General features: G+C 32.5%; 1 pseudogene; it reads right to left on the reverse strand.

Annotated features, from left to right (window-relative positions):
- Positions 1-516: 516 nt before the first annotated feature.
- Positions 517-2,540, reverse strand: LOC114726951 (cytochrome P450 81E8-like; annotated as a pseudogene).
- Positions 2,541-11,239: the final 8,699 nt, after the last annotated feature.

Consider the following 11,239-nt stretch of genomic DNA (forward strand, 5'->3'; position numbering starts at 1 on the left):
TAAAAAAATAAAATTTCCTTTTTTCTTTCTATTTATTATTTTTAGAACTAAACTAAGTTTTATTTTTTAAAAAATTATCAGAAATCTACTTTTGTATTTCATTGACTATTTAATTTTTGCAGTACCTGCTCCCTTGACAGGCCCATTATCATATATGTACTGCCATTTTATACTTGCTAACTTCACAGGCCCATTATCTTATATGTACTGTCATCTTATGTAATAAAATTGTCTTGTTATAAAAAAAAGTATTATTTCTTTAAAATTTTAGAAATTCGTGATCTTAACTATTTATAAATTAAAGTTAGAAACTCTTTCATCCATCTACGGTCACGTGCTGATGTTAGCACATTGAATCCCGCGCCGGCACAAAATTGCAAGTGGACGACAATGCCAAGCATTTTAGCAAAATTTAGCAATATAATTTATATGAATCAAGAAACTATAGGGGAAGTACATATCTAGATGTTCCTCCCCTTTGCTTATTTTCATACAAGTAGACTGTACCGAATACTCAAAAGGCACTTTCTAAACCATGGAATTTCCACATACACGTGCCATTCCTTATTAATTTAGCTATATATCCTCTACAAGAGTTTCTTAAGCAGAAAGCTTGTTGATGATTGGATGGCGTGCTTTACACATGGCCTCTAAAGGAATAACTTTTGGCATGTGAGTCCTGCTCCTTCGGTCTCATCAATTTCTTCCTCACTTACTCGTTTCCATTCAAAGCATTGAATCAATAATCCCAAAGTCAGTCCCACAGTTCGTTGAGCTAAACCTGATCCAGGACATGCTCGTCTTCCCAACCCAAATGGAATTAACTTGTTTGCTTCTCCTTCTTTCTCAAACCTCTCCGGCTTAAAACTTGTAGGATCGCTCCACAGCTGGGGATCTCTATGGATTGCCCAAGCATTGATTAATACCATAGTGCCTCGTGGAACATTGTATCCTGCGATTGTGCAGTCATTTGAAGCCTCATGTGGAACCAACAATGGTGCAGCAGGATGCAATCGAAGTGTTTCAGAGATAATGTTTTGCAGGTATGGTAGTTTTGACATGTCTGGCTCATCTATTAATCGTTCATTCCCAATTTGGGTGTCTATTTCTTTCTTTGCCTTTTCCAACACATGAGGATTGTTTAGTAAACAAGTCATTGCCCATTCTAAAGTCGTAGCTGATGTATCCGTTCCAGCAAGAAGCATAACCTACATGTCAAAATTAGCATAGCAAAGTTAATATATGATGACTTTTGACAGCAGATATAATAATGACAGTAGTTTAGCAATTCTGTGTCAATCTGCGAAGTCAACGTTTCCGAAATCCAATGAAACCTTGAAATAATTTTCCCTTTCTTCATGTACTTGATCCTACCGTAAGCAAGAAATATTTGAACAGCATTCAAATCTTATAATTATTAACTTTTGCCTTTCTACAATTCTGCAAAGAAGCTATTGTAGTAGCATAATCCACGAATTCTTCCATCGTTAAATCTAAACATCAAGTATCCACAACTTAACATAAGTTGCAAGCACATCTCAAAGAAAAAAAGAAAACAAAAGATATCACAGAAACAAAAGGCACAAAAAGTACAGTTTTGTTTACTTACCAAAGCGAGGCCCTTGATAATTTGATCCGTGTAGTACTCAGGCTGCGATTCTTGGAGACTCAAAAGATGATCTATCATAGTATTTGCTTTTCCTTTGCATTTCGATGCTCGTCAATGAGTCCTTGCAAGAATCCATCACTTCTCTTGGCGAAACTCTTGAGCCTGCTCTCCAAGTGATCATAATCAAACCACCTCAATATGGGCAAGAAGTCTGCGGGGTTATTTGCCCCTCCAAGTGTCACCAACTCCTTTATCATCTCTCTGAACTTTCTTGCCTCTTCCACGTCCCCAACTTCATGGTCATCTCCCCAGTACCTCTTACCTGAAATCATTCTCATCATAGTGTTGAACGTCATCTCTGAAAACCTTGGCTTCATTTCCATTTTCACAAACTCGTCACTTGAGTCTTGAGCAAGCTTTTGCACCAGGCGCTTCATCTCGTCTCTTCGCATTTCCAGGAATTTGTTGAGACGGTGGTTGGACAGCACCTCAACCGCCGTGATGCGGCGGAGGTTGCGCCAGTGGTCGCCATAGGGAGAGAACACTAAGGTGGTGCAGTTGTAGGAAATGTACTCACCGACGAGAAAGCGGGGCCGGTTTGCCAGGACGATGTCATTTTTGCTGAAGCATTCTTGGACTGCAGAAGGCGACGACACAACCACCACCAGACGAGAGCCAAACCATAGAGAAATGATTTGGCCGTAACGTTGAGAAATCCGGTGAAAGGCGTGATGAAGTGGTTTTTTCAGTTGGTGTAGGTTGCCAATAATGGGAAGAGAAGGTGGACCAGGTGGGATGTTTTTGAACTTCTTATTTTGAACGAAGAGGTTGAGAGAGAAGAAGAAAGCAAGAAAAAGAAGGAAATAATAGAACAAGAAAGTGATCATCATTGTTTGGTTCTTTCGTTTGGTGGAGTACTCAATGGATTTGATTCATGGAGACAAGTGTGCTGCTGTTATATACATAAAATAGCTGCTATGTGTTGCGATTTTGCGTTTGATCTTACGTAATGTTTCCATTGATAAAATATTAAAAGATCTGTTCCCCAAGTTACATACGTCATTTGATACGCATTATTCGTTGTCCTGTTGCTCACTTGAAGCTTCTCACTGTATTGCTGTTCACGTGGCCGATGGATTTTATCTTTGACCAGTATTTAATACTTATCAGCAAACCAATTAAAAATTGAATTCTGCGACTTGTGCTTGAAGGAAATTTACATCCCTCACTGTTCGTATCGAATTTTGATCCGGCTTCTTGATGGTACGCGTCTATACTTGTCGTTTCCACTGTGGCTCCATTATTATACATGTGTATGTTGATAAGGCCTTTATCTAAAAATCACTATCCTTTTCACGCAAATATATTTGAGACTAAGAAGTTTGCTCATAACTCAATTATAAATTCAAAAGCCGTGATAATGAAAGATTTGTAAATACTTCTTTAAACACTCTTTAAGTTTTGGGGCATATTTTAGTTTTGACGAATTTGTTGAAACTTAACTCATCTAATTTTTTTTTTAATCAAAAATACATCAGACACATGGGAACACTTGGATAAAGTTCTTTTTCTCCATTCCTTGTAAGTTATAGTGTTATGCTCCTGCAAGTCACAAAATTTGAGACAGGACCCATTTTTTATAAGTTACACTGTGTCTAAAAATTTAATTCTTTTTCCTATTTACCCCAGTTAATTTATAAGTGACGGGAAGTCCAGAAAAGAGAACATGTTGAAATTTGTTCAGCTGGCTAAACTAGCACAACAGCAAGGACGTCATGATTGTTTGATGCTTTTCTGTGAGGCGTTTAATGATGCCAATGGATTTGAGCCATGAAGACACGTCGAGCGGTGTTGCGTTTGTTTATTAGTCCCTCCGTCTTTTTTTATAAATAACTTTAAATTTAATTACGTAAATAAAAAAATTAGTTAAAAATAATAAATAAGTAAAAATTAATTTTTTAAAATATCCTTATTTATGAGAGAGAAAAAGAGTGTAAGAAAGAAATAAAAAATTATTATAATAAAGAGAATTATAAAAAGAGAAAATGTGAATAGAGAAAGATGATGGTTTAGGCAGACTTTGATCTCTTCTGGAATTGTCTTGTCTTAAGTGTACTTTTGGGCCTTAGGCCTCTTTTATTACCCAAAAAAAAATGATAGTTTAAAAAATAAGATAATAAATATATTAATATTAAAATAAATAATTAATAGGAATAAAACAAAGAACTTGTTATAAAAATTTAAAACAACTTATAAATATTATTTATATTTAGAAATAAAAAGATAATAATAGTTGTTGTTTATAAAAAGATACAGGACTATAATATTATATATATATATATATATTATTTAACGTGTGCATGTGTTGCGTTTGATCTTACGTAATGTTTTGATTAATCGTAGATATACTTGATCCCATTCCCAGGTTACAATTACCGCACTGACACTCATGTCTTTGGCCAATGCCTATCACCTAACCAATTCTTTTTTATTTTTTCGAGCTGAACAACACATAATCAATTTAAAAATGAGTATTACTGCTACTTCGTCCTTGCAGCCTTACATTGGATATTTTTTTTGTAGGGAAAAATATACAAAACATATACGTGCTTATACTTTTGCTTGATTTTGAATTAGGTCTCTGTAGTTTTTTTTAATTAGATCCTTACAATTTTTTTCACTTTAATGATTAGTCCTTCTGCTCATATTCTGTTTACCATTCTAAACGGCGTTTGTTTATCTGAGAGGTGATTGCCATGTGGTCAAGCAGAAGAGTTTGGTTTTCAATAGTCTTCAAAACCGATTTTCTTTCCGACGGCATATTTGATGCTCCACAACTTCCTTGCTTTTAATAGTTCTCTCTGCCAGATCTTGCACAGAGAAGATAGCCCCAACTTCTTTTGAAGGAGGAACCGAGTGATTGGAGGGAAGAAAAAATGCTTGGGTTTGTCGGCAACGGCAGAATCGTCTTCGGAGAAGAAGAAATCTAAAAGATTCATGTTCCTATTAGTGTTGTTATCGGTGGACTTTGCCTTTGCTTTCGCCAATAATAAATCCATCATCGTCTCTGCTTGGCTCTGTGGCCGTCCAAAATGCTACGAAGCTTTTGCTCTGTTTGGCCTTGTTTTTGGACGCTTTGGAAACAATAACGAAGAAGTGTTGTGAGGCTTGTGTGTAACTCGTAACGGTGGACAAGAAACGGATTTCCTATTTTTCTTAGATGTGCGTAATCTCTCTTGAATTTTCTCTCCCTAGGAGGTTTGGTCCCCTTTTGCAACAGTGATGAAAAGAAAAGCATGGTCAAAATGCCATTTCATAGGCACAAGCAAGAGTGATGAAACTGGTTAAAGGTGGACAAAACTAGTCAAGGTTGGTTTCCCTCTACAAGAACCAGCTGGGAATACTGTCAGAAGCAAGGAACTTACGCAGCATCATGTCATCGGAGAGAAAATTGGTTTTGAAAATTATTGGAAACTAAACTATTTTGCTCGACCACGTGGCAGTTACCTTTCTAAACATAAACAAACGCCGTTTGGAGTAGCAAACAAAACATGAGCAAAAGGACTAACAATTAAAGCAAAAAAACTCTAAGGATCCAATAAAAAGAAAATAAACTGTAAGGATCTAATTCAAAATCAAGTAAAATTATAAGGACTCCTGTATATGTTTTCTCTTTTTTTTCCCCAATGAAACTGAAATTAATTAATTCATACAAAAAAGTACATCAAAGCTGCAACTTTAGTTTTTTATTATCCAAATCTCTAGCTCACTCCAGAACAGCGCATTTTCCTTTGTTTGATTGAGTTTATACTACTTTCTGTAATTAATATAAGAGTTAGTTGTAGATTTAATTTGATTCTAAATATAAAATCCAATATACTTTATCTATCATATTTATCTATTTTACCTCCAAATAACTTCTATGGTGATTGCAAGAATTGTTTCAATACAAGTGATTAACAATAATATTTCAAGAAAGATAACACATATTTATTATGAATAACTAATTTGACTAGTTTTTTTTTTTAATATTCACAAACTAGATTTCTAGCTCCTATATGAACCACCAGAGGTAGTATTTTGAACAAGCTTATAAGTGAGTTGACTCAATTTTCTTAACTAAAAATTTAAGCTCAGATAAATTAGAAGTGTTAATTCACTGAGTTTGAGAACAATATTTTAAGCAATTGCAATTTATTGGCTACAAGCGAAGCAGCTAGCTAGTAATAGTGGTACGGTTTTTGGTTATCCATCACGCTTATTCAAAGGTACACAAGGCATTTGGGGTTTGGGACATTTACATCGTTCAACCTTGATTGCTACCGATGGCATGCAATAAGGCTTCTAATCGACCTATTACTTCAAAAATGAAGGTGCATCCAAGAATCTGGTCTCTGCTGTGTGGAAACTGAAAGTTACGCCAAAGATATATAATACTCCTCCGGTCCTAAATATAAGACCCTTATACACACTAATATAAGGGTCTTACATTTAGGACCGGAGGAGTAAGTTTTATGTGGCGTCTTCTGTGTGATTGGGTCAAGATGGCTTGGTTTGGTTGCCCTTTGGGAATGCTCATTAATTAGCTCTTTTAATTTGGATGGTTAATTAGATTATTGGTGCTCGTCACTTATGGTGATCCTCCAATATAATGACTAGATGATTTGATCACCATGCAATACCAAATGTGAATGTAACGCCTAACTTAAATACACTAACAAGGTCAAATAATATAATCACGAACCACTAAGAGTCGGGTTTCAGTCCTGAGAATTTTTTTCCCCCAAAAAGTTTCCAAAACATATTCTAGCACAGAGTTTGATCTTATATAATGAATGATATTTTTTGAAAAATTTTAAAGTTTTCAAAAGTTACTTTTAATGAACCCTATCTTGTGGTTCAGCTCTATAATAAACATTGATTAAAATTTTACGGAATAATATAAGAATTGGGTTCATGTTCAGCAACATTCGACCCATTAATCTCTATGTATAACTATATTATAACTGTGCTAGATCAGTTATGACCTGCAAGGCTTAAAACATTCATTATTCGGCCTGATTCCTAGCCTGCTTACAGAGTATTGACAATCAAATATATATATATATATATATATATAATATGTATGTATCCATAACCCTATACTTACATGTTCTCATGCTAAACTACTGTATTATGGCATAAATAGACATACAACAATCAAAAGATAATTATAAGATAGAAAAAAACTACTACCTGGTCTGCTTCCTTCCAACTCAAACTTTGCAGGTTTCTTTTTCTTCTTTTTTTTTTTCCTTCTTAGCAGTGCCGGTAAATGTCAAAACCTAACATTTATACTCCTCTGGTCCTTAGTATAAGACCTATTTAACTAATTTGATTAGATTAAGAAAGTTAGATAAGTTAATTAATTACAAGAAATATGACATGTTTTTTTCTAAAGCACTATAATTATCTTTCTTAATATTATCTCTTACTCTTCTACTTGATTATGGTTGAGGGAGTATCCATAAAATAATTTAAAAAAATTTAATAAATATAAGAAATATGTCTTATATCTAAAATCAAAATCAGCTCAATCATTAGGTCTTATATTAAGGAATAAAATTTTAAAACCCACTCATCACTATCCAGATATTCCCATGTGTAATCATTATCGAAATCCATTTGTCTGTTTTATCAAATATTTTTTTATTGAGTCTGAATACCATACGGAAGTATTATTTTACCAACAGATCTAGATACATTTATATAGGCTGAAAATTTAATTTCTTGAAGCATAAGTAGCATAATTCAATTCTTTTTATAATAAATATCAATCAATATGGCTAAGTTTGACCTCTAATTGAGAAGCAGACCGAAAAATCGGAGTCTAAGCATTTATGAAATGACGTAATTGGAACTTCAACACTGTGTGTATATAAGAGGATGAAAACAACGTCTAAAACATACTACTCTGGTTATAAATATAACTCCTCGTAAGAGAAATTTTGGTTATAAACGTAAGTCAGTAATTGTAGCATATTTATACTCGTTCTGATTCTAAATATAAGGCTTATATTTAGAGTCGGTGTTGTATTTGTTTTCTAATTTGATCCGTACGTAATAAAAGTGGCATAGAAGTGATTCATGTATTAAGCATCGAAGTGGTATACGGTTGTTTAGGATCCAAGAAAATATTTCTTCATCTTCTTGTCCACTACTCCAATGGGAGTTAGGAAACAAAAGCCAACGGTTCACTGCCAAAAGTATCATAAAATCAGACTAGCTCAGACCTAACGGTGGTCCCATCAGCCTGATCATAGCGCAGCGATAGACCTACACGCGTTGCATCGTTGCGGGGACCAAGGCGATGGATCGTTATTATTTAAATTATAAAATTTTATTTGTACATTATAAATAAAATTTCACATTTTATAAATTAAATTTGAAAGCAGTATACTTTTTGTGTATGAAATTTCAAATTTGACCCCAATTTAATTTTAATCTCTTAAATTTTAAATCTACAATTTTAATGCCTGAAATTGAATCCGACTTAAAATATTAGTCCTTGAAAATGTGATGGTGTTAAAATTTGCAAAAATGTCATAAATGGTGATAAAAATAATGATGTGGATTCATCAGATGACACCTAACTGGATCTTGTGGATAACTGGAAAGAAAGAACAAGCTCTCATAATGCAATTCAGAGAAGGATTATACAAAAGGGCATGGATTCTCAAAATGCAGTACAATGAATGGGTCCTGAAAACGAATAACGAGGAAGAAACAACTGGGGACTTTGTTCTTGGCTTTTTTCCCTTTCTGTTATCCACATGAGATTCAGCTCGATACTATCTAATGAGTTCAAATCATTATTTTAATATTATTTATGACACTTTAGTAAATTTAAAATCATTATATGTCTAAAGACTAACGTCTTAAAACAAACTAAGTTTGAGAGATTAAAATTATAAGTTTAAAATTTGAAGGACTAAAATTAAAATATGTCCAAATTTTAAAGATTAGATATTATATTAACCCCTAATAAAAAATTAATGTATAAACCCTTGTGTTTTCTTGCCAACAAAGCTCCTTCTAGTTTCCTCTCGTTTTTGAATTAAATATTTATATGTTTTTTCTATTGAAATTAAAGCAAAAAAACACGGGTGCTCTTATTTGGGGGAAAAAAAGGGGTCAAAGCCCCTCGCTAGCAACTTGGATGCCAAAACTTTGGCTGACGCCTTCGAGCCACTGGAATTTCTTAATAAAATAATAAAACATAATATTACGTTTAGTCTTTAATATTCTTCCAGTTCTTAATATAAGATCTATTTAACTAATTTGATTAGATTAAAAAGTTAGATAAGTTAGTTAATTATAAGAAATATGACATGTTTTTCCTAAAACACCATAATCATCTTTCTTAATGTCCTCCCTCCCTCACTTACTGATTATGGTTGAGGGAGTATTTATAAGGGTAATTTAGAAAAAATTTATAAATATAAAAAATAGGTATTATATTTAGGACCAAAATTAACTTAACAATTAGGTCCTATGTTAATAACCGGATGAGTATTAGAATTAGTTTATCATTCAATTTATATTATTGTAATATATTTTATCTCTTATATTTATCTATTTTCCCCTAAACTAGTCTTTATAGTAGTTGTAGATGTTAAAGATTTCATTAAATGGTAATTCTTGCTAATACATATAATTAGCAAGAGTATTTTAGAAAAAAATAACATACATTTATTACAAATAACTAAAATAACTAATTTTCTTAACCTACTCAAATTAATTAATTAATTTTTATATTAAGGATCAGATATAGCATATAAGTTAATCATTAATTTTTTAAATTTTCACTATAGCTTTTTAACAAATTTATTATAATAGTTTAGCAATCAATAAGGTCTTTTTCGCTATGCTTTATTCGCTATTTACTATAATAACAATTAATGATGACCACGTTTTTCAAATTTCAAATTTGTTAAAATAAATGTATAAAGTCCCTCATTCATATTATTTACAACTTTTGTTTAGTTGTTTTTCTTAGTGGTTAATTACAGAGTTACTATTTAAATTCGCTAAGTGATCATTTTTCATTTAATAAAACCAATGGTATTAAAGTTAGAAGGATTAAAAATTCACTTCTTATACTACCTCCGGTCCTTAATATAAAACCCCGTTTGACTTTTAGTTTGGTCCTAATTATAAGACCCCAATCCATTTTGTCTCTCATATTTATGCATTTTTTTTCCAAGATAGTCCTTCTAATAATGATAGTTCTAACCAACACACTTAATTAGCAAGGATATTTTAGGAATGACAACACTTATTTGTTACAAATAACTAACTTAACTTATTTCCTTAATCTCCTCAAATTAGTCAACTGGGTCTTATAATTATGACCGGAGGTAGTATTTAAGTAACTAAACTTACGTAATACTCTCTATAAGCTGGCCTAAAACAAAAAAAAAACTTACCCCCTCTCCCTAGACAATGTATTAAAAATGTAAAACTGAAATGTATGCATTAATTTTTCTTTTCTTTTTTTTTGCCAGCATACATTAATTTTTCTATACCCTTTATTAAATGTAAAAGTTAAAATAAAATATTTCTTTTGTAACTTAATGAGGACATGATCCTCGTGCCATCCTCGTCATGAGCCAACGTGTCTATGTTGAGAAAATTTGCAAAAATATTTGGCGTTGTCTGTGACCAATGTGTTCACATCAGCACGTGATAGGTTGACAGTTCATGTGTGTGTGTCTGCGTGGAGTCTGTGCTTCCAGTTCCGGACAAGACAAGATCCTTATCAAAATCTACACTCAATCACGCAGCGACAAACAAAACGACATCATTATTTCAGGGCATGGACAATTTTTGCAAACTCTCAAGAGCCAATTACCCCCTCGCTAAATCATGACAAAACTTGAAGGATTAATATTCACACATGTAATCATCAGTATTTGTAAGGATATGAAGATTCCTTTTAATTGCTTCTCCGTGGAAGCTGATCCGACATGAAGATGAATATCAATATCCTCTTTTAAGTCCTTGATATAACATAACAATTATTTAATTCATTTCAGTGGATTGTAAAAATTAAATACTCATCTAATCAAATTAACAAATTTAAGTAGATTTAAAATATTAGTTAAATTAGTTAATATAATAATATATCTTTTTTTTAAAACACCTTAATCAGCATCCTTAATTCCTTTCCTTCCTCTACTATTTAATTATTGTTTATAAAATATCAATAAAATTAATAAAAATATTGAATAGGTCTTACAACCAATATCAACTCTCAAATTAGCTCCTATGTTAAAAACCGGAGAGTATATTACTTTATTAATTATGTATTCTAATTAGATTATATATCAATTTATGAGTTAAGAAAATTATTAGTTGAAAAAAATTATAAATATATGAAATAAAATAGATTTAGATATTATATCTAAAATCAAGATCAACTCCCAACTTTTATATTTAAGACTAGACGAGTGGACAGTTCAGTTCAACCTTATCAAATGAGGCAACCGGAACTTATTGTTTAAGGACATCCCTTGGATATAAGATTGATGAAGCATTACGTGAGTTCAAACGCAACACAAGCCGCTATATATAACAATAATATCACTA

Source organism: Neltuma alba, unplaced genomic scaffold, assembly GCF_004799145.2.
Source record: "Neltuma alba isolate B1F8T4 unplaced genomic scaffold, ASM479914v2 tig00012415_pilon, whole genome shotgun sequence".
NCBI lineage: Eukaryota > Viridiplantae > Streptophyta > Magnoliopsida > Fabales > Fabaceae > Neltuma > Neltuma alba.